We start from the raw sequence: 24,433 nt of genomic DNA on the forward strand, positions 1-24,433 counted from the left end.
CAGCACACACAGAACTGTCAAAGTGTAATTTTCAAATGATTGTTTATGTGCAGAAAGAGACACCTTCCTACACATAAACAGGCATTTCTGGCATTTTACTCTTGCTATGCGTGCTGCAGAATGCAGCACGCGTAGAAAAAGTAAAAAACGAGGAGGAATAAAAATATTCCTCCTTGTTGTGCTTTGCTAACGCCACCCCTGGGGGTGGCATTAGATTTTGGCGCAGCCTCAGGTTTACGAAATCTCATAAATCTGAGGCAACATCAAAATGCAATGAGTGTTGCTGTGGCATGCCCACAGCAACACCCATTGCACACCCCTCTGATGCAGAATACTGTGTCAGAGGGGACCATATTTACAAGGAGGCGTAACACCACAGAAAGTGGTGTTACACCTCTTTGTAAATATGGAGCAGTGGTTAGCGTCACTGGAGCGTCACGTAAAGTGATGCTCCAGTGATGCTAGGGGATTATAAATATGCCTCTTAGAGCCTGATTCAGATAGTAACGGATGGGTTACTCCATCACAAGGGTGATAGATATCCCATACACCAAAATCTAAATCCAATTATTTCCTATGGGATTTAGATTTCGGAGGATGGGATATCCGTCACCTTTGTGATGGAGTAACCCATCCTCCAATATATAAATCAGGATCTTAGTATGCTGCTGCCGAGCACTGCTTCCACAATGTGAATATTCCTAGAGCCACTATTCTTACAGTATGGTAGAAGAACATGCAAAGAGACAGTGGGGGTCATTACGACCTTGGCGGTCTTTTTGCAAGACCACAGAGGGACCGCCGTGCGGAAGACCGCCTGTGCAGGCGGTTTGCCGCTCGGCGTATTATGACTGTTGGCTGCTCTCCGTCGTTATTCCGACGGAGAGCCGCCAACAGCCATACTTGAGGGCGGCGGGGAAGTGGAGGTTGCTCCACCTCCACCGCCACGCCAACAGAACCCCCCCCAGCGAATCACGTCCTGTGATTCGCCGTGGCGGTGTTATGTTGGCGTGGCGGTGTCGGCGGAGCTGCCCCCATGGCTCCCGTCCCCTCCCGGAGGATCGACGGAACAGGTAAGTCGATCGTCCGTTACGGGGGGTGGGGGGTGTTGTGTGTTGTGTGCATGATTGGGGGTGTGCATGTGTGTATGTAGAGGGGGTGTGTGAGTGCGTGTATGCTTGCGGGGGTGTTGGGTGTATGGGAATGAGTGCGTGTATGGCTGTGGGTATGCCTGTATGGATGTGTGTGTGTATGTTTGAATGTGGGTGTGTGTGCCTGACTGTGTGTGTGGCTGTGGGCATGTATGTTGGTGTGTGCATGTGTGTGTTGGTGGTGCCTGCATGCGTGTCGGGTGTGTGTGAGTAATGTTATGTTGGGGGTCGGGGTGGGGAGGGGGGCCCTGCCACCTTTGGGGGGTGGCAGGGGTGGTGGGGGGTGTAGGGGAGGGAGTCGGGTTGGGGGTGGGGGTGGGGGGTGTGGGAGACCCCTATCAGTGCCAGGGAAGGAATTCCCTGGCACTGATAGTGCTTACCGCCATGGATTTCATGGCGGTTCAAACCGCTGGAAATCCACAGCAGTAAGCCGGGTCCAAATACCGCCGGCGGTATACTGACGGACGCAGGGCTGGAGACCCAGGTCTCCAGCCCGGCGGTCGTTTCCGCCCTGGCAGGCGGGACGGAGAACCGGCCGATGACCATATCGGTAACCGCCATGGTCATAATTCACCATGGTAACACCGCCAGCCTATTGGCAGTCTTACCGCCGGTTCTCCGCCAGACGCCAGGGTTGTAATGACCCCCAGTGTCTTATGTTTTATCACCCGATGTCCTGATGGAGTTAGCACAAATGGGCACATTTTGGGCAATAGCTGGAAGGCTAATGAGGGACCATAGCCCACACCTGGCCACACTCCATCAGGTTGCATCAGCTACGGATTTGGATGAACCTATATGATGAACCTGCGGACCTGAGGATATGTTGACCTCTCTGTTAGGGTTTGTATCATACTGTCTCCATTGGCTTTAACTGCTTTCTTTATGTCAGTCATATTTCAACCTGCTTCTTCGAAATAACTGTGTTGGCTTGTTTGCACGGCACGTTGCATTTTGGAACGGACTTGGACTTAGCCATACTGTGTGTTGCATTTTGTATTAGCAGATTTCTTTCAACCAGTGCCAGTACTGTACTGTCACAATGATCTTTACTGCTCCTTCCATAGGTTGGTTATTTTTAATTTGCCTTTTATGAGTCGCCTGCATAGGTTTAATTGCTCAGCACATTTCACTTTGGAATATACTTTCACTTATTTATTCTGCATGATGCATGCCTAATCATCTTGGCAACTGAGACAAGGGACAAATAATTCATACTAATAAATTTGATCACAATGGCTTTGGGGGTACCCGCATCGAATGCTGCACTTTCATGTGGAATATACTTGCACATGTCTGATTATTAGCTGAACCTTTACTCATGATATGGAAATGAGACATAGTATTAATCGCAATGAATGCCTGTAAGGGGGTTGGCTAGATTGTATGTCCAAAGGTTTTAGTGATGGCGCTTGCTTTTATTGAATGATTTCATAATGTGATTTTAACTTGTGGATTTTATAGGATCTCTTATCAGTTACCTTCATCTAACAAGATGGAATCATAGAATAAACAAATTACTTACCTCACTGCTGGAGAGTGCATTGGTTTAGAGTAGAACGGTGGAAAGTAAAGTAGAGTAGAGCAGCATAGAGTGCAGTGGCATAGGGTACAGTGTCACAGAGTGCAGTGGTGCAGAGTGGAGTGAGGGGGCAGTGCAATATAGTGCAGTGGCATAGAGTAGGTTTATTCAGAGTAGAGTGAAGTTTGGTGGTATGGAGTGGTGCAGGGTAAAAAATGTAAAATGTAAATTAGCACTTGTATAGTGCACTACTCACCTGTTAGGGTCTCAAGGCGCTGTACTCATACCGCTATGGAACCCCTCCTGGCTTTTCCCTGTGAGGCACCCACTCCTGAGCACCCCCAGGGTGAAGCCAGGCATCCAAGCGCTGTTGGGGCCGTTGTGGAGATTAAGCAAGCTATTGCCCAGAGTTGCAGAGTGGGACCCATGAATTAGATTAGGCACAGGAGAATTATCTGGTCAAGGGGAATTGAGCCCAAGACCTGCCGAAGCGGGACTTGAACCCTGTTCTTGAGCCAGATCTCTGCTTCAGGGTCTGCCGCTCTAACCATTGAGCCACACTTCTCCACAAGAGTAGAGTGCAGTGGCACAGAGTAGTGTTATAGACTGCACTGGCATGGAGAGGTACAGAGTAGAATGCATTAGCTTAGAGTGCAATGGCATAGAATGAAGTATTGCAGAGTAAAATTGCCTAGACTAGAGTGGTGCAGAGTGCTGTGGCAAAGAGTGCAGTGGTACATACAGTAGAGTGGAAGTGCCGCGGTCGCACCGCGGGGGCCGGCGGTATTCTGCCACTTTTGCCCCGGCGGTGTTAATCCACCTGGGCAGCGCTGCTTGCAGCGCTGCCCAGGGGATTACGAGTCCCCGACCACCAGCCTTTTTCTGGCAGTTTGCACCGCCAGGAAAAGGCTGGCGGAACGGGGAGTCGTAGGGCCATGCAGCTTTTCACTGTCTTCTATGCAGACAGTGAAAAGTGCGACGGGTGCAACTGCACCCATCGCACGGCCGCAACACCGCCGGCTCCATTTGGAGCCGGCTCCTATGTTGCGGCCGTGATCCCCGCTGGGCCGGCGGGCGGAAACCAGGTTTCCGCCCGCCGGCCCAGCGGGGATCTCCAAATGGCTGCGGCGGGGGTGCGGCCACATGGCGGTCAGATCTTGGCGGGCGGCTGATGCCGCCCGCCAAGGTCGTAATGACCCCCTAGTGCAGTAGCATAGAGCCCAGTGTTACAGAGTAGTGCAGCATAGAGTGGAGTGGCATAGAGTGGGGTGGTGCAGACAAGAGTGGAGTGGCCACGATTGGAGTGCTGTAGAGTGCAATGGTGAAAAGTGCAGTGATGCATAGTAGAGTATGAGGTACATTGTGTTATGCCTTTAAGGCACTGTGTGAACAGTGTTCTGTGCTTATGTCATGTAGAAGCTTGAAAGTCTGTGAGTTCCACTTATATCAGTTACTTTGGTGCTGGCCAGAGTGGGCCATGCATAAGGCAGGCTGTTAAAAAACCTCTACTTACATCTACGTTTCTGGAGGGACCTGTTGCTGCAATTTGGCTATGAGCTGCCAGCACACAGCCTGTCTTGTGGCACCTGTAATCGATGTGTGCTGATTGAAGAAATTATGCCCCAAATTGAACTCTTCAGTACCCATTAATATCTGGTACCTACCCAGCGCTACAGCTTTTGTTAAGATGCGTGTAGGACCAGCATTTTCTTCAATACTTTTCAAGCCTCTGATTTCTTCATTATAAGAAGCGTGCTGTGTCAAGGCCTTAATTGTGGAGAATTTACTTGGCAGTTATTTGGGCTCGTGCTCAAATATCTTGATCCATGCTCAAGACCTCGCAAAACACTCAAGATGCCTGTAGGAACTAACGACGAACATTTTCGCAAAATGAACAAGGCCTAATTCCATAAAAAACAGACATGGAATGACACAGTGCCAGCCAACTTTAGTGGTTGAGTGGATTCCAATTAACTACTGATGAGAACAGTATTTACGCTCGTGTTACTTATCTTCAGCACCTATCAACATCGGTGACAGGCAGATTGACTGGCAATGGTTGGTATTTGGTAAAACTAACAACGTACATTTTGCAAACAAAACAAGGCCTAATTCCATAAGAAATAGACGTGGAATGACACGTCGACGGCCACCTTTAGTTGTTGGGTATACTCTAAATTACTATTAGTGTGAACAGTATTTATGCCTGTGTTGGCTATCTTCAGAGCCTGTCAGCATCAGTGATAGACACATTGGTATCTTAAAAGCCTGACAGCATCACTGTTCACTCATTCTTCAAAGCTACTCCCGCTGTTTCAATGCCATACCATTTGTTCTGTGGAACTGTTAACGCGTCCCTTTATGATAAATTATTACATATTGGGACTTGTTCTAGGCCAATAAATCTTTTGACCCTGTTGAGAGAGACCTTAGGACGAGATAGCTAATCAACATGTCAATCAATACATCAATAATATCATCAATATTTATTACCATAATACACTTTACTTTAGTCAATGACATTTAATAAATCTGAAACCACCATGACCTTGCAGTCATGAATAACCACACCAGTTTAGTATGAATTTAGTGATATTTATTCCCTATTGGTTACAATACTACTACCAAGTTTATTAGTCTCAAAACCAAGAAACACAATAGCATAGTCACAATATGGCAACTCTGATAAGATTTCATCAAAGAAAGAATCACAAACATTAGACTATAACACACCATCAGCATAGATTATTCTAAGCAGAGTATATTAGCGCATTGTTCAACAAAACAGAGATTCAGTCATTTGTCTATTTGCCTCAGTTCAGTGAACCCCTCACCTAACCTCCAATTAGCATTGGCATGTTGGGCTTCATGCAAAAAAAAAATCGTAACACCAAGTTGGAAAACATCTAACTATGGCTCCTGTCAAAAGAAAAACAGTTGGTGCCTGGAAAGGAAAAGCAAACAGACAATCACAATTTCATTGTCATATAGTTACCCTCCAAGTTTGGTCAGCACTCAGGTTCTGTCTTCGTCTTCAGGACATCAGTTGATTCGCCATCAAAAGAGATTCTGCTCCAACAAAAGGGGAAAAGGGCACTTCCCTCATAAGGAGGTTAAGTGTAAATGGACAATCTAAGGACAGAATGGTTTTAAGAACCAAACAGCAGAGTCTCTATGCAGAGTGACAAAGTGTCTGGGTCATAGCAAATAGCACCAGCATATCCCCCTCTCCTAGTCTCCTGCTCCCTAATTCTAATTTACTTCCTGGTGACAAGGGTTTTTATCCCCTTTTCGTGGTACATTCCCCTAAAATCTAATTGGACAAGTGGTTGCACCCCACTATCTTTAACCAATTAAAAACACATTAGCTCATCAAATTTGTTATCCCATAACAGTTCTCACGTATTTTATTGGTGCTTATGATTGACGTCTTTAACGGGTGGAATGTCCGGTATGATTTCATCGCCTTGTGGTCCTTTGCACATCTTCGGTCAGTGGCTCCATTGTCCGTACCGGTTTAGGCGACCTTGTACATAGTATTAATCTACACTGTTGCATTCAGTTAAAAATTTTACTACAGGCAGGGTGAATTTCATGGGAATGGATCTACTACAGTTACATTTAACTTCTAGCTTTTGGAAAAACAAGAGTTCATGTCCTTTAGCAAGTCAGAACACTGCACGTTAGAAAAATTAATTTAATATGAGAGTCAGGCAGCTAGTCCTCGACTCATGCTAACTAAGGCCTACTGCTTTATTAGCAAGAATCTAATACATTTAGCCTTTCAACATTAATGTAAAATCACAATTTAATAAAACATTTCACCATTATTAGTCAGTTTCATTAGTCCCCATATACAGTGACGGCCATTCCTCGTGGCCACATTTCAAGTGCACGTTTTAGCAAAACATGTTAATACAGTTTCTATGTGCCATCATTATACATTAGTTCATAAATATTTCATGTTAATATAGATTATATAAGTCCCTCCTCTGATGACACCAGTCATCACATGAACCTTTCCCTTTCAACCTTTCACTTAAAATTTTTCACCTTGCGCTTGATGTGCATTTCAACATCTTGCCCTTTGTGTGAGCTCTCCCAAATTTCATTAAACATTTTCTCCCTTTCATTTTCTTCATTTCTTTTACTTTGTTTTGTCAAATTTCTTTTAATTCTTTCATTAATTTTGCATGCTCCCCATAAACCCAATAAACAAATCAGGACAATCAGTAGATCCCCTAATATTTTTGCAAGTACCCCATTCCAATTATTACTAAACCAGTTCCCTACTTTGGTAATTCCTCCAGGTTACTTCATTTCCTTTAAATCTGCATACTTCTAATCTTTTTGCTATTTTCAGGTGTGAACACACAGCAATGGCGCTCGTTAAGCATCTTACAGACTCCGCCGCTCTTCGCTAAAAGAATGTCTAAAGCAAGCCGGTTTTGAAGAGTCATAGCTCTTTCCGCAGCAAGTTCAGTATCCATCAGGAGTATAGCCCCTGTGAAATTTGTCAGCATGTTATCCACAATAGTAGCCAACTTTTGCATTTTTATGGAGTTTAAGATAACCCCTATTGAAGGAATTATGGCTCCAAATATGTCACCAACGACAGCAGCCGCTGTCTCTCTCTTTTGTCTAGCATGTTGTAATTCAGACATTTTAGATATTTGTTTTAAGTCATCAATCTTGTAAATCTTTGGGAAAACTATTCCCAAATAACATGTCCCATACCATCCCTTTGGAAGACGGTAATAAGCCTTAAGCCCACATATGTAATAGATCCCAGGGATCACTGGATCCTGTCCATTTAACATGAATGTCCATTTCCTCTGAAACAAAAACACATGCCTGCATTCACTCGTTCCCACATATAAAGTGTCATGCTCAGATTTCGGCCTATATATACAAAGCCTACCTACATGTAAGGCATCTATAGCTAATTTGCCCTGCGTCTTTATTGCGGTGTAAGCATAATCATTTGCATATGTGCGTTTTTCTAACCCCTTTTCTAGCCTTTCTTTCAGTGCTTTGCGTCTATCATCAGTGTGATCTAAAAAGCTCTTCTCTACAGGCGTTAATAAACAGGTTAAATTATTGTGATGCGCATAAGCTGTTCCAAAGGTTAGTGTCGGCTCAAAGAATCCCCTAACTAATTTTATTCTGTGCTCTTTAGCTAATTTATTTAAACACTCAATCACAGGCACAAAAGAGAACACTATATCTAAGTTAGAATAAAAATATTGCACATGTTCCTGGTCATAGAATCTTGTTAGCAGCAAACTACAGCTTATCCCATATGTTAGAGGCAGACTATGGTAGGTGACCCCTTCTTGTACTGATGAAGGAATTTTTGTGCACCACACATAACAATTCTTTGCATTCATTGTGTCAACATACTCATTCAGCAAGCGATAGAAGACGTTAGTAGAAAGTTCCCCTTTTGAATTAGTTCCCTCATGTAAGTATTTTGCATCCTGCTCAAACTTTTTCAACGGTGTTAGTGTAGCAGTCTCAGGTTTTGAAGCATTGTTAGTCACCTTCTTATCCAACCATTGCCTTCCCACAATCACACCTATAATTATTATTGCACATACAATACCAAAGATAACACTTAACCAACCACACACCCTACCCTTTTTGTTACTACCTCTAGTGTAATCCATGATCTGTAAAGAATCACACAGCAGAAGATATAAGACAAACAATCAACTTGAGGACGATTTAAAAGCTCCTTTTTTTTTTCTAAATGCAAAGTCTCTCTTTCTTTCTGCAAGTATTTACAGTGTTTCACTCTCCCCAGGACCCATTTGTCAAATCAGGTTAACGGCTTGTCATAATTGGTTTTCAGAGTCAATTCAGGTTATCAGTGTCACATCCGGTAATTCGCAGTTTCTTTTCTCATCTTTTCAACTTTCAATTTAAATTTTAACACAGTCTCTTTCTCTGGTTGATTTCAGGTGCCGTAGTATTGGCCTGGTACCTCTCGATCAAAACAGAGTGCTAAGAATTCCTGTTGCCATTCAGATGTCATTGCATATGCCCATTCAGGACCTGCGTACCTTCTATTTGTGACTCTTTTTCTTTTCAGTCTGCATTCGCTTTGCAACTCTTCTTCACTTAGATCCTCTTTTCTAGTTATATCAATTTCTTCCTTTATTGTGTCACCCGGGATCACTTTCTCCCTTGCAGCTTGCTTCTTTGGCTAGTCATCACCTTTATGCGTTTTCTTTCTGCTTGGCCTTTCAGGACGTTGAACAGCACCCTCCTCTTGTGCTATGGTGTTCTCTCTTGACGGACCTGCAAGCGGCTCAGGAGGAGTTGATGTACTTTGACCTCCTTCTGTTCCTTCCCCCTCGTCTTCAGGATCCGTAACGGGCTCAAGTTCAAACCCGTACCGTCTACTTCTGGGAGAACCTCTCCTTGTCTTGGTTCTCCTGCTGCCTCCACTGAGATAGGCTCACTGTCACCTCTCTCAAACTCGTTTACTGTTTGAGGGACTAAGCCGTCCTCAGTGGGCTCTCCTTCAGTCTCAGTTCCCCTTTGAATACTCTCTGGCCCTGAGATTTCCTTCTCTGCAGTTGTTGTTTTGGACACATCAAGTTCCTCATCAGTTGGACATGTCACCTTCTTTGTGTGACTGGCATGTATCCAGTTTGAAACACCTGCGCATTTCACAGCAGTGGTTGTTGTCAGTATTACTTGATATGGCCCCTTCCAACGCGGCTCCAAACACGACTTCCTCACGTGTTTCTTGACAACCACCCAGTTACTGGCTTTCAGGGTGTGACCTGGATCACTGATCGGTGGCAATGTGTTAGCCTCCACCTGGTGAGAAAAAGAGAGGACCACATCAGCCAGACCCTTGCATTAGTCCAACACCATATCATCCGTGATATTCAAAAGAGCATTTGCAGGTACTGCGGGCAACCTCATGGCTCTGCCCATCAAAATCTCGTGGGGGATAGTCCTGTCTTCTTATCAGGTGTGTTTCTCATTGACATCAGCACTAAGGGCAATGCATCTGGCCACTTCATATTGGTAGCTGCACACATTTTTGCCATTCTCGACTTCAAGGTACTATTCATCTGTTCCACTGGTCCTGATGCTTCACGGAGGTAGCTACAATGCATCTTCTGCTCAATGTCCAATGCAGCACACAAGAGCTTAATCACCTCATTGTCGAAGTGTCTGCCCCTATCTGATTCTAAAGAGACCGAAAATCCGAACCGTGGTATTAATTCTCTAAGCAACAGCTTTGCTACTGTGCGACTGTCATTTCTACGTGTAGGGTAGGCTTCAATCCAGTGACTGAAAACGCACACAATCACCAACACGTACCCCAAGCCTCCACACACAGGCATTTCAATGAAATCCATCTGCATCTTGCTAAACGGACCTCCAGCTCTCCCTATGTGGCTCAAAGTCACCACAGTCTCTTTTCCTGCATTCATCTGTTGACAGATGATGCACCTTTGACAGGTAACCTCTGCGGCTTGTCTGAATTTCGGATTGAACCAATCAATTTTGAATAATCTGATCATTGGGTCTCTCCCTAGGTGTGCCTGACCATGGTAAAGCCTTGCAAACTGTGATAAAAGACTGTTTGGCAAAACCAACTTCCGCTCCTCTGAGACCCACAAGTCGTCAGACCTCTGTACACATTGCATTCTTTGCCAGGAGCATTTTTCCTCTCTGCTAGCACGGCCCCACAGTGATTTTAGCTCATCTAATGTATCAACCACTCTTAATGCAAAGTTTAAGAATGTTTCATTTTCAGTTTCAGGTAATAGTTCCCACTGCTCCTTGAACGACATACAGTTCAATGCCAAAAAAACCTTGCAACTTGATCTGCATAGCCGTTTCCCATTGACTCAAAGTCTTGTGACTTGACATGAGCATTGCATTTCACCACGGCAATTTCAAGAGGTAACTGAATCGCATGCAACAAATCCTTAATCTTTTTGCCATTTTTCACTGGTGAGCCAGAAGAGGTCATCAAACCCCTCTGTGACCATAGTTGGCCAAAATCATGTACAATTCCAAATCCGTATCTGCTGTCAGTATAGATAGTGACTTGTGCGGAATACACTCTTTCGAGCCAGGGTGCTTCTAGGATACCAGTGAGTGTACACACGGCATAACCAACTCCCAGAATTCCGACTGAGTCTCTCAAGCATGAACCATCAACAAACATAATGTAATCATTTTCTTCTAACTGTGTATCCTTAATGTCAGGTCTGGGTTTGGTGCATAGTTCTGTTACCTCAAGACAATCATGTTCTTCTTCCTTGTTATTACTAATCTCAGCATTTTCAACAGCAAGTAAAGTTGCCGGGTTCAATATGGTACACCTCTTTAGAGAAACATTCGGAGACCCCAGTATAATGGTCTCATATCTCGTCAGCCTAGCATTTGTCATGTGCTGAGTCTTAGTTCGGGTTCACAGAATTTCAACCAAATGTGGAACCATTACTGTTAAGGGATTTCCCATCACTATGCCTTCACACTGTGTGAGGCTCTGACCAACTGCTGCAACTGCGCTTAAACAACCCAGTAAGGCTGCTGCGACTGGGTCCAAAGTAGCTGAAAAATAAGCTACTGGGCGGTTTGCACCTCCATGGACCTGTGTTAAGACAGACAAAGAACAAGCATCACGTTCATGACAAAACAGTAGAAAAGGCTTCGTGTAATCAGGCATACCCAAAGCTGGCGCCCTACACATACACTCTCTTAGTTCCATGAATGCCTCAAGCTTTTCCTCTACAAGATTATGGTACCTGGGTCATCCTGAACTTCTTTACCTGTCAATTTCACCAAAGGTTTGGAGATAATCGAAAAGTTGGGAATCCACTGGCGACAGTAGCCCACCATCCCCAAAAACATCCTGACATCTCTTTTTGTTGTCGGGGGATTCATCTGCAGTATGGCTGTCACCCTTTCTTTGAATATTCTCCTGGAGCCCTTTTCAATCAAGTGACCTAAATACTTAACCTCTTTCTGACAGTATTGCAGCTTCTTTGGGGACACTTTATGTCCGTTCTTTCCCAAATGATTCAGTAAGGCAATTGTGTCATACCTGCAGTCGTCTTTTGTACTGGCTGCGACCAACAAATCATCAATGTACTGCACTAGAGTTGACCTTAAAGGCAGTTCTAACGACTCCAATTCCTTCTTTAATATCTGATTGAAAATGGATGGTGACTCAGAAAACCCTTGAGGTATTCTGCACCAGCTGTACACCTTATCCAGGAATTTGAAACTGAAAAGAAATTGTCTGTCCTCATGAAGAGGCACCGAAAAGAATGCTTGAGACAGGTCCACAACTGTGAACCACTCTGCATCACACGGAACCTGAAACATGATCACTGCTGGATTCAGCACTATGGGGCAACACTTTACCACAATCTTGTTTATTTTTCTCAAATCCTGCACAATTCGGACCTTTCCACAAGGCTTTTTCAGACCCATTATTGGTGAATTACACGGGCTGCTCATCACTTCTTTCAGAACTCCTTGCTTTACAAAGTCTGCAATTATCTGTGATACCTGGATGAGGACATCTTGTGCCATGTGGTACCGCGGTACCTGAGGAAGCACTGAATTCGGCTTAACCTGTACCTTAACTGGTTCTACTCCCTTTATCAGTCCTACTTCTTTTCCTGTCAGGTCACATACCTTCTCTGTCACTGTTCCCTGCAACTCAGGTGGCAAGTCAGTCACTGTAAGCATTGGGAATAAGGTTATCAAAGGATACTCCTCATTTGTACTTTCCGTTCTAGATCTGTAAACTGTCCATCGTCCCCCTCATCATCACGGTTTGTCTGCACTTCAATTCCTTCATTAGAACAAGTAATCGAACATTTCGTTTTGCACAGTAAGGCCCTCATCCTGACCTTGGCGGGCGGCGGAGGCCGCCCGCCAAAGTCCCGCCGTCAGGTTACCGTTCCGCGGTCGAAAGACCGCGGCGGTAATTCTGACATTCCCGCTGGGCTGGCGGGCGGCCGCCTTCAGGCCGCCCGCCAGCCCAGCGGGAAAGAGGCTTCCACGATGAAGCCGGCTCGGAATCGAGCCGGCGGAGTGGAAGCTGTGCGACGGGTGCAGTTGCACCCGTCGCGTATTTCACTGTCTGCGCAGCAGACAGTGAAATACATTTAGGGGCCCTCTTACGGGGGCCCCTGCAGTGCCCATGCCAGTGGCATGGGCACTGCAGGGGCCCCCAGGGGCCCCGCGACCCCCCCTACCGCCATCCGGTTCCCGGCGGGTGGACCGCTGGGAACTGGATGGCGGTAGGGGGGGGTCGGAATCCCCTCGGCGGCGCAGCAAGCTGCGCCGCCTTGGAGGATTCCAAGGGGCAGCGGAAAACCGGCGGGAGACCGCCGGTTTTCCTGCAGTGACCGCGGCCAAAGCGCCGCGGTCAGAATGCCCTGCGGGGCACCGCCGGGCTGTCGGCGGTGCTCCCGCCGACCCTGGCCCCGGCAGTCTAAGACCGCCGGGGTTAGAATCACCCCCTCAGTCTCTTCCCAGTAGGGACACTGGACTAGAATCACAGACTACAAATTTACGTAATCCCTGGAAGTTGCCAATCTCAACTTGAACTGGGTCTTTAATCGGGTTTGTCAAATACTGATTTGCCACACCAACCACCCTTATGGTACGTCCTGAAAGTGGTAATTTTGGAACCGCTGCACTTCTGACTGTAGAGCATGTAGCTCCTGTGTCAACCAGAAATGAAACCTTGTGTCCCATCACCTTTCCCTCTTCATAGGGTCCCCTCTCATCTACTTCTAGGGAAGGGACATTGCAAGCCTGCACTCCTCACTGTTAAATCTATCATCCGACAATTCATCATTTATTCCATCCTCACCACGCAATGGGAATTGCTGTACTGTATTATTTTGACTCATTGTTTGGCCTGTGACCTGCTGAGGAAGCATCACCTGTTGCTGTCCCATCTGAGCTAATGGTAATTGCATTTGCTGTCTAGGTACCATGGGAACCTGCTGTTGTACCTGCTGCATTTGTGCTGGTTGAACATGCGGCATTTGTATTTGCTGCATGGGCTGTAACTCCTGCATCTGAACCATGTTATTCTGGAAATTCTGATTTTGGCCCCTCACCTTTGGACCCCTCACATTTTCAAATTTACCAACATCATTGCTTTGTTGAACAACACCACCTTGCACCACATTTGGGCATTCCCGCTTCCAATGCCCCACGCCCCCGCACGCGTGACATGGTGACACCTTTTTAATCCCCTGTACATCATTTTGAACCACAATAGTATTCAAGTCTGGACCGCGGTTCAAAAAACCTCAACCTCGACCTCTCGGTTGTGCCTGAAACATGCCATTTCCTTGCGGTTGCTGCTGTAACATCTGCTGTACTACGTTTCCCTGCATCCCTGCTTGCGCTGCCTTAATCTGCATCACCATCACTTTCTCCTTCAACTTTCTCTGCTTCAACTCAATTTCATCACTACAGTATTTTGCATACTGCAACAACTCATCAATCGGCTTTGCCTGGCAACAGATTTAATGATTCTTAATCATCTGGCTAATCTCTTGTCTCAGCCCTTCAACAAACCTGAACACAAGATGATTCATGTCTTTCGGCTCTATGGTCTCCGTGCCATTGTAATGCTTGAACGCTTTCAACAATCTCTCATAGTAAGCATGAATAGACTCTTTAGCCTCCTGTGAGGTTCGATTGATTTTCTGCCAATCAGTCACTTTCGGCGACAATTTCTGCTTCAAAAACTCAATCACTTTATGATAGTACTTCATCACCTCCTCAGATGGTGCTCCAGTCACCTTATCCCTTGCCGGCTCCTGTGTCGGCCAGTCCACACCCCTCTTGCACTCAAGTCATAGATCAGGTGGAACTATAATCTCAAACAGGGTATTCAAGTCCTCCCAGGGACATTTCGCAAGCTTCACAAACCTATCTGTCTGCTGGTACCACTCTATCGGCTTCTCCCTCAATCTGGGATAATCATTTGTGAATGACAGAATGTCTCCCCTGGACCATGGCACATGGACTAGAACCCCTCCAGCTGTTTCTCTCATTGGTAACATCTTTACTGTCCCCATGTCCGGTGCGGTTTTAGACTGATTTGGTTCCGAACTTTCGCCCTTCCCTTTATCTCTTTTCTTTGCCCATCTGCCTTCCCACTTCTCTAAGGCACCCCAGATCTGCGCACTTTGCAGTATCTCCTTAAGATGCGCTTTCATTCCGGTACATCTCATGTGCTCAAAATCTTTAGAATCAAAGTCTAATCTGTAGCTTCTTTTCAAATGTTTAGTATTCGCAATGTTTATGTTGTATTTGTCTGCCAGGTTTGCCAACCTCTGATGCACCTTGCCCACTTCTTTAGTGATCTTGGGGCACAGATACCTCAATTCTGCTTCTGTGTATGACTCTAATCTGTTTACCCCCGTTGTCCCTTCCACTAGTTCCACAGCTTCTACGCCCAGTCTCACAAAATTCAGGTATTCTTCCTTTTCTGGCTTTTCTGTAGCTACTGCAGTATTTTGGGAAGTATAAATCTTTTCTAACCACTCATTTAATTGTTACACAGAAAAACCTTGCAACGAAATGTTCCCTGAATGCATCAGTGGTGACTGTGATGTATTTGTACTCATTGTTTGTGGGGCTAGCACACTTAACCCTGCTTGTCTCATTGCCTCCAAAGGAGCCCCAATTGGACTGAGGTCTAACAAGGACCGGAGTCCTTCTGTTGATTGTTCTCTTGATGTTATTGGCTGGGAGTTCCTGCGAACCCTCCTCTTACTACCTCTAGGGTTCTCACGCTCTGATCACACACATCAGGCTTACCCTGCGCATATAATGGTACTGGGGGACCAACAGTGATTGGTAATGATATGGCAGATGGTGTCTGACCTGGTCCCAAACCCCGTGGAGCAGTAACTCCCAAAGCTTGACTCACTGTAGCTGGTGCAGGTACTAACAGAGGCCCTGCTACTCGATTATAACCCAGAATCATCTGTTGCTGCGGCTGGGGCAGCAATTGCGGAGTTGGCTCAATCTGCATTAGCTCTGACCTCGTATATATCGGATCAGGCGGCACCATTAGACTCGTGTTTGTCTCTAGTACTGGGACGTCTGGATAAATCCTCTGTATCTGTGGCGGAGGTTGCAACTGTATCTGCGCGTCTGGTGCAGTGGGTACACTGACACCATCCTGTACCAAAACCGTATCACTTGTCTGCATTGTATTTGTAACTTCCTTACTCTGTGTCTGGTTCCCAGGACCCACACTAGTGCTTGGACCAGTATCATTTATGGCATATGGTGGTGGGCGATCATGTAACAACTGATTAAGAAACTCTTCATCGTCTGAGTCATCTTCGTCTACCCAAGACCTCTGAGTCTCATTAGACTTATTAGAGCCCTTGTCTGTCTTACAGGTCTCTTTCTTTTCCTGTGTCTCATCTTCTTGTGTAATTGCCGGAAACAATTTAAGTCCGTCAACTATTCCCCTTCTCCACATTTTGCTCTCATTGTCCCATCTAGCCTCGGCTAAAGTCTTTTCTGCCCTTTTTATTCTCCTTTTGAGTTTTTGCTGTCTTTGTCGTATGGCCATTAAATCCCAAACTGCTAACGCCTCATACTGAGCTGGTCTCGGAGGCGGCTTTTGTACACTCAACATCCACCTCAAATTCTCTAAAATTCTTGTATTGAACGTTCCATGATCCGGAAACGCTAAACATCCCTCCTTCTCTGTTAATTTGCGCCACTGCTTCATCCAAAGACATGGCGCGACTCCCTTTTCCTCCATTACTATATAAGCTGGAGTACCCTCAGGCGGTGTAGGCTCCCCTTCACTCGCCATAATGTATGCGTCTCCTTTCAGAGCGCTCTTTAAAGTTTGAAAAAATTCATTTTTTTGCGTCTTTTATTTTTGTTTTGAATCTAATCAGGAAGTGACTTTAATTCCCAGAACGCTCTTCACCTGCCTTTCTCAACCTATTGCCTCTCACGGACGGTTGCCAATCCGTGCGCGACCCCTCTCAGCAACTGACCTATCCCAGCGCGGCACCACTGACGTCACACTCACACACTGCAGCTGACAAAGTCTTGCGGCTTGTCCTCCTTACACTGGGTTCACACCAAACTAAATGCAAAATTACTGCGAGCACCTTTCACAACAACTTAAATTTGCCGGTTTACTACAGGAAGGGTACACAATCGCTTCAGCAATTTACAGAGATTTCACTTGAAGTCTCGGCCGCTACTCTCTCCTTCTCAGTTCCCGCATACGCAAGCAGAATTTGACCCACAAATCCTACTCTCGACTTGTCAATGGTTTGTTCTAGTGCACTTTAGAACTTGCCAAATCTCCATCGAAGGTTCCACACACACGATTTTGACTCAAACTCGACTTGTCAACCACGCCGATTGACCTAATAAACCGCACAAATTACAACATAAACCCAAGTGTCTCCTACACTTGTCAATATACTCCGGAGTCTTAGACCCCGACGGGTCCGAACATCACCAACCAACCACGTGGATAATTGTTTAGCACAAAGCGCCACATTCACATGAAGTTCGCCGACTTCCCTACTCTCATACTGCGGAGTACGCCCACTCATACTAAAACAAGATTACCTGACCTAAAACCACACAAACTTCACAAGTCACCTGCAATGAGCATAAGCTGAGCAAGCGCAAATTCTATACCACACATGATAAAACGCCGAGAACATTCCCAACTCACTTAGGCAGGCTTCCGAGGTCCCGGGAAAGTCATTGGGAATTTAGAAACGCATCATACCTCCAATTTGCGTTATCTCAGAAAAACAATCTAAACAATAATTCTCTGTCCTAGGGCCCCAAAGGGCCTAAACCATTGCTCTGCTACCAGAACTGTTAACGCGTCCCTTTATGATAAATTATTACACATTGGGACTCGTTTTAGGCCAATGAATCTTTTGACCCTGTTGAGAGACACCTTAGGACGAGATAGCTAATCAACATGTCAATCAATACATCAAAAATATCATCAGTATTTATTACCACAATACACTTTACTTTAGTCAATGACATTTAATAAATCTGAAACCACCATGACCTTGCAGTCATGAATAACCACACCAGTTTAGTATGAATTTAGTGATATGTATTCCCTATTGGTTACAATACTACTAACAAGTTTATTAGTCTCAAAACCAAGAAACACAATAGCATAGTCACAATATGGCAACTCTGATAAGATTTCATCAAGCAAGAATCACAAACATTAGAATATAACACACCGTCAGCATAGATTATTCTAAGCAGAGTATATTAGTGCATTGTTCAACAAAACATAGATTCAGTCATTTGTCTATTTGCCTCAGTTCAGTGAACCCCTCACCTCACCTCAAATTAGCATTGGCATGTTGGGCTTCATGCAAAAACAATTTTGTAACACCAATTTGGAAAACATCTAACTATGGCTCCTGTCAAAAGAAAAACAGTTGGTACCTAGAAAGGAAAAGCAAACAGACAATCACAATTTCATTGTCATATAGTTACCCTCCAAGTTTGGTCAGCACTCAGGTTCTGTCTTCGTCTTCAGGACATCAGTTGATTCGCCTTCAAAAGAGATTCAGCTCCAGCAAAAGGGGAAAAGGGGCACTTCCCTCATAAGGAGGTAAAGTGTAAATGGGCAATCTAAGGACTGGATGGTTTTAAGAACCAAACAGCAGAGTCTCTATGCAGAGTGACAAAGGTGGTCATTACAACCCTGGCGGTCGGTGTTAAAGCGGCGGTAAGACCGCCAACAAGCCGGTGGTAAAAAAATTGGAATTACAACCGTGGCGGAAACCGCCAACAAAGACAGCCACTTTAACACTCCGACCGCCACGGCGGTACAAACAAACAGCTTGGCGGTCACCGCCAACAGACAGGCGGAGGACAATGTACCGCCCACAGTATCACAACCTACCATTCCACCACCTTTTCCGGGGTGGATTCACCGTGAACAAAAACACGGCGGAAACAGGACTTCGAAGGGAAAACGCTCACCTCTACACACCCCACGAGGAGTCCGGATGCCATGGAACCCGAGCTTCAGATCCTGCCAGCCCTTATCTTCTTGCTCCTTTACCAGGAGCACGAACGCCGGCGGCGAAGACCACAGTGAGTACTGCACCTACGACACAGGGGAGGGGGGAGGGAAAAACAGGGGCACACACATGCAACACCCCCACCCCCACCCTGACCCACTACAACACACACACTAATACAGTATGATACATTACAGTTACACACCCCAAACCCCCTGGAAGAATGTAAAGACAAAAGGAAATGAGTGTAACCATTGTAATATAATAAAATCCAGTATGCAAATATATATATACACTATAAACAAATATGTACACCAAGAATAGTAGTCCAGGTAGTGCTCCTTTGAAGTCCGTGGAACACTGGGCCCACACGGCATGGGCGAGGCTCACACTCAATCCCAAAACATGACGGAGAGAACACTACAGGGGCATCAGATAGCAATAACACAGGCACCTCAGGGGGAAGGGAAAGGGAGGCACCTCAGCCAGTTGAGTGCACGACGCCAAATCCACAAGGGGGCCACATGCCTACTGTTCAATCCTGGGGAGTGCAAAGCCACAGTCTCTCAAGTCTCTACAGTGGGTGGGCTGCACACTGTACCATCCTGGGGAGTGCAACGCCCCAGTCTCTCAAGTCTCTACAGTGGGTGGGTTGCCCACTGTACCATCCTGGGGAGTGCAAAGCCACAGTCTCTCAAGTCTCTACAGTGGGTGGGTTGCCCACTGTTCAAACCTGGGGAGTGCAAAGCCACAGTCTCTCAAGTCTCTATACTGGGTGGGTTGTCCACTGTTCAATTCTGGGGAGTGGAAAGCCACAGTCTCTCAAGTGGATAACAGTCTCCACTGGTTCTGGAAGGGGCCTTGTGCCCATAGTGCTTCATCCTGCCAAGGACTGAGGTAGTGGATTGATCTCACCACTGGTTCTGGAGGGGGCCTTGTGCCCAGAGTGCTTCATCCTGCCAAGGAGTGAGGTAGTGGATGCCTTACTCCACTGGTTCTGGAGGGGGCCTTGTGCCCAGAGTGTTTCATCCTGCCAAGGACTGAGGTAGTAGATGTATCTCTCCACTGGTTCTGGAGGGGGCTTTGTGCCCAGGGTGCTTTATCCTGCCAAGGACTGAGGTAGTGGATGTATCTCTCCACTCGGTCTGGAGGGGGTCTTGTGCCCAGGGTGCTTCATCCTGCCAAGGACTGAGGTAGTGGATGTATCTTTCCACTGGTTCTGGAGGGGGCCTTGTGCCCAGAGTGCTTCATCCTGCTCATGACGGACTCAGTAGCGTCAGTGCCCTTGGCACTCATGGGCCAGCGGTGCTTGTGGCGGCGGTGTCCTTGGCAGCGGTGCTTGTTGAGGCGGTGTCCTTGGCAGCGATGCTTGTGGCGGCAGTGTACTGTGTAGCGGTGCTTGTGGCGGCGGTGTCGTGTTCAGCGGTGCTTGTGGCGACAGTGTCCTGTTCAGCTGTGCTTGTGGCGGCGGGGTCCTTGGAAGTGACTCAGCTGCTGGCGGTCCTGCTTGGCCCAGCGGGGCTGGTGCTGGCGGTCCTGTCTGGCCCAGCGGGGCTGGTGCTGGCGGTCCTTTATGGCCCAGCGGGGCTGGTGCTGGCGGTCCTGTCCTGGGCAGCTGGGCTGGTGCTGGCGGTGGCCTCCTGGGCAGCAGGGCTGGTGCTGGCGGTGGCCTCCTGGGCAGCGGGGATGATGGCGGTGGCCTCCTGGGCAGCAGGGCTGGTGCTGGCCTCCTGGGCAGCCAAGCTGGTGCTGGCGGTCCTTTATGGCCCACCAGGGCTGGTGCTGGTGGTCCTTTAAGGATCAGCGGGGCTGGTGCTGGCAGTCCTTTATGGCCCAGCGGGGCTGGTGCTGGCGGTCCTGTCTGGCCCACTGGGGCTGGTGCTGGCGGTCCTGTCCTGGGCAGCTGGGCTGGTGCTGGCGGTCATGTCCTGGGTAGCTGGGCTGGTGCTGGTGGTGGCCTCCTGGGCAGCAGGGCTGGTGCTGGCGGTGGCCTCCGGGGCAGCAAGGATGGTGCTGACGGTCCTTTATGGCCCAGCGGGGCTGGTGCTGGCAGTCCTTTATGGCCCAGCGTGGCTGGTGCTGGCGGTCCTGTCTGGCCCAGCGGGGCTGGTGCTGGCGCTCCTGTCCTGGGCAGCTGGGCTGGTGCTGGCGGTCCTGTCCTGGGCAGCTGGGCTGGTGCTGGTGGTGGCCTCCTGGGAATCAGGGCTGGTGCTGGCGGTGGCCTCCTGGCAGCAGGGCTGGTGCTGGCGGTGGCCTCCTGGGCAGCGGGGATGATGGCGGTGGCCTCCTGGACAGCGGGGATGATGGCGGTGGCCTCCTGGCCAGCGGGGATGATGGCGGATGGCGGTGGCCTCCTGGGCAACGGGGATGATGGCGGTCTTCCCCGCTGTGCTGCTCTTTCCAGACTTGCTGAGTTTCTTGTGGCCCTTCCCCACCTTGGAAGGTGTTGCAGCTGACTCCACACTCCCACCTGTACCCCTGGGAGCGGCTTTGGTGGCTGGAGGCTTCCCCCTCTCCCGCCGGGCACTAGCCAACTTTTGATGCATGACAGGTGGGGGACTGTCCGTGCTGTGGCTCCGTGCCACACTGGCTGCCCGCTGCCCAGTGCACTCCAGATTCCGGTGACTACAGGCACCACTGGTCCCTGAGATGTTGTGGCTGAGGTGCTAGGTTGGGACCTGGAGAGTCGGGCCCTAGGGGACTGACGGGGTTGGGGAGGTGAGGGGAAGAGGTCAAGGTTGGACAGGAAAAGTTTCTTGGGAACACTGGGACGGGTAGCTGGAGGGGGTTTGGGAGTGGAGGAAGAGGTTGTGGTTGTAGGAGGTGTTCGTTTGGTGACTTTGGGTGAAGGTGCATGCGCTGGAGGCTGTCGTGAGGTGGATGGCTGTTGGGTGGGTGTGTGCCTGCGTTTGTGTATCTTGGGAGGTGGCGTCAACGACACACTGGGAGAGGACACAGGGGACGTGTGAATGGTAGTGGGGGTGGTGACTGCACGTGAGCGGGGTGTGGTGGTGTGTGTGCTGGTGATGGAAGTAGTGGCTGTAGATGTAGTGCATGCAGGTGTGAGTGGAGAAGAGACTGGGAGGGAGGAGGGAGACAAGGAGGAGGGGGACACAGTGGAGGCAATGGATGTTGCTATGTCTGCATGTGTGTGATGTTTGCGTGAGTGCCTGTGGGATGTGTGGTGCTTATTTGTGCCTGAGCTTCCCTTGTGTGTTGACGTGTGTGCATGCTGGTCTGAAGCTGTGCTTGGGATAGGCTGAGGTAGAATGGGATTGGGTCTGGGTGGAGGAAGTTGGAGAGGGGAGGCTAGAGACAGGGACAATAGCTGCCATCAGTGCTGAGGCCAGAGTCTGAAGAGCTCTCTGAAGGGCCGCCTGACCAGAATGAATGCCCTCCAGGAATGCATTTGTTTGTTGCAACTGCCTTTCTACACCCTGGATGGCATTCAAAATGGTAGACTGCCCAACAGTGAGGGACCTGAGGAGGTCAATGGCTTCTTCACTGAGGGCAGCAGGGGTGACCGGGGCAGGGCCTGAGGTGCCTGGGGCGAAGGTGATGCCCACCCTCCTGGGTGAGCGGGCACGGGGCAAAGGCTGAGGGGCTGCTGGGAGGGCGGTGCTGGTAGGGGGCGTGGCGGCTGCACCTGTAGATGCGGGGGGCACAGATGTGGTTGCCACCACAAGGGAGCTCCCATCAGAGGACGAGTCTGTATCACTGGTGTCAGCTCCTGTCCCCGCCTTGGAGCTCACCTCACCCTCCGTCCCACTGGTGAATTCGGAGTCCGTAGTCTCGCCCTCCAGTGCCATGTGGGATGGAGCTCCCTCGTGCTCCGGTGCCACTGCTCCTCCACCTGATGATGCTAATGCACACAAGAACAGGGAGACCACAAAAAGGGGGGGGGGGACAACAGAAGAAAGACATGTTGAGTGCATGCATTAATGCTACCGTTAGCGGCAATGACATACACAGAAGCCTCCTGCACTATGCCGCACACTTGGGGTCCACTGTTCAATCCCTGGGACATGGCCTACAAGGCTAAGGCCGACATCTGCACACATGGATGTCACAGGAGCCTGACTAGGTGTACTTGGCACTGTACACAGGTGGGGTGGGGTGCCACAGGGTCTGCCAGAACAAGGGGACCTAACTAGCACACTCACCCTGGCCTAGGGAAACCCACAGCCCACCTCCCCCACCCAGACACCTCCACTGCGCGCAAAATCAGCAGAATGAGAGTGTACTCACCCCCTTGTGGCTGCTGTGATGCCCTCAAGCGCCCATCCAACTCCGGGTACGCCACCGCCAGGATCCTGAATATCAGGGGGGTCATGTTGCGACGGGCACCCCTCCCACGTTGGGAGGCCATTCCCAGCTGGGCCTCTGCCGTCTTCTTGCTCCAATGGCGAATGTCCTCCCATCTCTTACAGCAGTGGGTGCTCCGTCTGTGGTAGACCCCCAGGGTGCGGACGTCCTTGGCGATGGCACGCCAAATACCCTTCTTCTGGTGGGCGCTGATCTACATGAATTGTACAGGGGAAAAAGAAAAGTTATTACCAACTGCACCGTCACAGTCATTGGCCCCCATCCCTACCCTTGCCATGTGGCACATGCACTCACCATCGTTTCATGCACGCCTCAATCCCCCCCCATCTTTCATCCACCCCACTCCACACAGGCATAGCCAATACAGCATGCTCCCAGTGTACTTACCTGTTTGTCTGGAGGACCGTAGAGTAGCGTGTACTGGGGGAGGACCCCATCCACGAGTTTCTCCAACTCCTCCGATGTGAAGGCAGGGGCCCTTTCCCCAGACGCACAAGCCATTGTCTCTTCCAGACTGAGGTCACAGCAGCACTTGCAGTGTAGGTCCTCTCCTGTCGAAGATCAGGTATCGAGTGATTGAACAGATAGAAAATGGCGGTCACGTCCGCGGCGGTGCGTACCGTCACTGCCGGCGTACATCGCCATTGGCTCCTGGGACCCATAGGGTCAATGTTAACCAATGCAGAATTGCGCTGCGGTCTTCGAGCGCCTACCGCGACGGTGTACAGCGCCAGCGCAGTTACCTCACATCCCATTGTCCCACTTTACAGGTCAGGCAGCCGCCATTTCAGGGGCCCACATGGCTTAATTTTTAACTGCGTCACACATACCTAGGCCTTGCCTCAACACTCATACAGGCCAAATTTCAGATTATGATTCATGTTCTGTGTAAGCTGTGGGTACGTACCTATGAGTTGGTTGACTCTGTGCTCACTGTTGTCATTCATAGGCACCTTCCGCTGGGACATGTGAGGAGATGGCGGCATCCTCCGGTGTACAGACCGCTGGTGGACCTGTCGACAATGGAGGAAAGACAAGTGATCATCACCTACAGGCTTGATCGTGCCATAATCCTGGAACTGTGTGCCCAGCTGGAGCCAGACCTGATGTCAGCTATCCGCCATCCCACAGGAATCCCCCCTCTAGTGCAGGTGCTGTCAGTACTCCATTTCCTTGCAAGTGGGTAATTTCAAACAACAGTGGCCATAGCATCAGGGATGTCCCAGCCTATGTTTTCCAACGTGTTGTCCAGAGTGTTGTCTGCCCTGCTGAAACACATGCAGAGCTACATCGTTTTCCCTCAGGTGGAGGATTTGCCTACAGTGAAGGGTGACTTCTATGCCCTGGGACTTATC

Source organism: Pleurodeles waltl, chromosome 5 (assembly GCF_031143425.1).
Source record: "Pleurodeles waltl isolate 20211129_DDA chromosome 5, aPleWal1.hap1.20221129, whole genome shotgun sequence".
Classification (NCBI taxonomy): Eukaryota; Metazoa; Chordata; class Amphibia; order Caudata; family Salamandridae; genus Pleurodeles; species Pleurodeles waltl.